Raw genomic sequence first — 3,287 nt, forward strand, 5'->3', positions numbered from 1 at the left:
TTAGTAAAACCCCAATGCTGTACTCTTAATATGCACAACAGATTAAGTCGTGTAAATTACTTTACTTGACCTTGTAATTGTCTCGAAGTTCAGGAACAGTTCTAGGTATTAGATCATTTCAAGTAGAGATGAGTAGAATAATATTAAAGTACTGGTAAGAATATATACCATAGAACTACGAATTTGAAAAATACAAGTGAATTGAGTTATTTTTTGAGCAGTATCATTTTAGGGGTACTTTTTTCTCTCCCCTCTGCCATTTTAAGAATTAAGACACTAGTGATTTTCCATTTGACGAAAAAGGAACACGGTTTTTAGAAGTTCCTACATCAGCAATTACTTTAGTTTCGTAGCAGTACAGCAGTTAACTGGTTTCGGTCATGTAATTTTAGTTGTTTGGAATGTCTGATAGAAGATCTACCGGATGCGATGAACGTACATTAATAATGATTGTCACCAGTAACAGAAATAGCAAGTGGAGGCCGAGTCTAGTTAAACAATTATATTTTTTTTTAGTTAGTGAGCTCCACTGCCCATGTTATAATTATTTTATGATTTTTAAGAGAACTTGCTCTTGTTAAATATAATTAATTATATTATATTGTGTAATAATTATAATTATATTGTTTTTGAAGTTTATTTTTTTTTTTATTTCTTTCTTGACCTTAGATTAATATGAGTAGAAGATGGCTGCAGACAGGAGTTGAGAACACAAATATGTGATACCGGCGTTTAGACCTGAAATTCAGGCCTTTTTTCTGCGCAAAGTATAAATAAAATAAAAATAAATACCTCACAAGAAGTAAAAGATAATAACAAAATGTATTACAAATATAAAAGAAGACAAAAAAGCATGAAAATCAGACTAGTTCATGCATTTATGTTATAAAAAGAAAGACTTCCTAAGATAACCGTGGAATGGAAAGTGGAAGGGAGAAGGAAAAACTAACTAATAGTAAATAGAAAAATTAAGTGAAAAACAGTTCAGCGGGTCATGGTATCAGAAAACAGTATCTATTGAATAGAGAAGAGGGAAAAATTAAGCTTAAGAAAAACCATATAATTAGAAAAATTCTAAAAAAAAAAATTGCTATTGTGGGACCATCACAAAAAAACCGATTTTAGCTCTTTAAGAGCTAAACAATTTGGGCAAATTTACTTTACTTTAAATGATGTTTTCTAGTGTTGTTGGGAATTTAAATGATTTAAAAGAGCTCCGAATGAAAAATTAATTATTTTTATAGTTTTGAAACAGTCGCCATTTTTAATTCCCCCTACCTATATTTGGCAGACTCATCACTAGTAATTATGCATAGTTTTCATTGAAGTAATAAGAAATTGGGCTGAAATAACTGCCTTTTTTCTCCTCTTGGGTTTTTGTACTAGAAGAAACTCAAATGATAACATTGGATTCTAAAACAATTTTTCCTCGTCCTTACACTGATATTTTGTCCCATGCCATTAGTACCATAATTTTTTAATTCATTCAAGTAGTTTGTCGTAAACCGAAATCAGTCGTAAACCAAAAAACCAAATTTCTGCTCAAATTTAGCCCTAAAAAGTGGTTTAGTATTCACAACATATTAATCCAAACTTAACGTGGAAATTAGTTACTAACAGTCCTAAAACGGTTAGTATAATTTAGGTGGTTAGTAAGCTCTATTAGGTTCCTAGTGTTGTAGGTAATTTTATAAATATGGAGTTACGAATGATTTTTTTTGTTTTGTAATAGCTGCCATTTATTCCCCCAAACTATAGTTGGCAGAATCACCAATTAATCCAAAATTTGGGTGAAATAACTGACTTTTTCTCCTCCTCTTTGGTTCTTGGATTAACAGGAGACCTTTGATTATCAAGTTTTTCTTCGCTCAAGTCACTTGTAGTTAACGTTCCTACTCTCTTAGAACTTTCAGTTATTTATTTTATTACTGCTGATCATTATCAAATTATTGCTACTGTTTACGAATATTTTTAAATACATTAGCTATTCGCTATTAGCTGTTTAAGTTACTTTATATATATTCTATTTAATTAAACAAACAATTTCTTATATGCTTCCCGCATTTCTATATGATAGGGAAGAGTAATTATCGTAGTTTTAATATTAAAAACATTATCCGAAGAAAAGTGCAGTTTAGTTCTTTTATGGTTATCTTTTTATTTATAATCATCGAGAAAACTTGTGGTATATTGTTTCAGGGCCTTCAGCCATTTAAATTATTACAAGCCTCAGTTTTATTAAAAATGAATCTATTTGCCCGATAAAAACTTTATTACAAGCGAAAATTATTCTGTGGGCTAACGAAATGTTTTTGAAAATAAATTTTCTAACCCAAAATTACAAAAAAGAAAAGGAAGCTGTTCTTTTACAATAAAGAAGACTTTTTTTTAAAAGAAAATATTTTAAATTGGCTTTAGAATACTTTCCTAGTCCCTGTTAACGAAAATTCCGGCCATTTGATGTATACATTTGACTTTGATATTATTCTAACATAAGATGTTATATTTGTAAACTCACATCTAAAGATTTTAATAATATTTCAAAATTAAAAGAAATAAACTTAAAGACTCTTGTATTTGGCTTATAAACATCACATTCCTAAATCATTTTTTTACTATTATTTATAATAAATATTTCCTTTAATACTGTAATTTTAAGAAACGGCAGATAATGACGAGTGATATAAAATAGGATAAAGGAGAATAAAATGAATTATTCAGAATTGAGTCTAAAAAGGATTAAGTTAAGGAATAGTCGATGTCCTAGAAGACTCTCGGAATACCAATGAAAAAATTACAAGCAAGAAATACGTTATATATTTGAATACGTTTATTGCTCAGTAAAAATTAGTGTGGTGGGTAGAGAATTGATTTAAAGTAATCTTAAACGTGATGATGAAGAAACTTTAGACTAAAATGACGTATTCATCAGATGAGAAAATGTATTCGAAAGATATTGTATTTTTGTTAAAATATAATGTTGTATATTTAATTCTGATCATATCGGATTAATTCTTATTATATTATATCTAATATTTTTAAAATTTAATTGAACGTTTCCTTATATAAGTTTATATGTTAAATGCTTGATACAATAGGGGTATTCATGATGTTGTGTTAAATGTTATATGTTTTACCATGTTAAATGTTATAACTATAGGATTGTGAGCAACCCTATTTGAAGTCATGTTAAACGTTAAATGCATAAGAGTCCCTAGCGGATTTTCTCAGCAACTTGTTGTATAAGCCTTTATGTTTATATCCTTCCTTCCAGACCCTCATGTTAT

The sequence above is a fragment of the Halyomorpha halys genome, unplaced genomic scaffold, assembly GCF_000696795.3.
Source record: "Halyomorpha halys isolate HHAL.00 unplaced genomic scaffold, Hhal_1.1 Scaffold86.1, whole genome shotgun sequence".
NCBI lineage: Eukaryota > Metazoa > Arthropoda > Insecta > Hemiptera > Pentatomidae > Halyomorpha > Halyomorpha halys.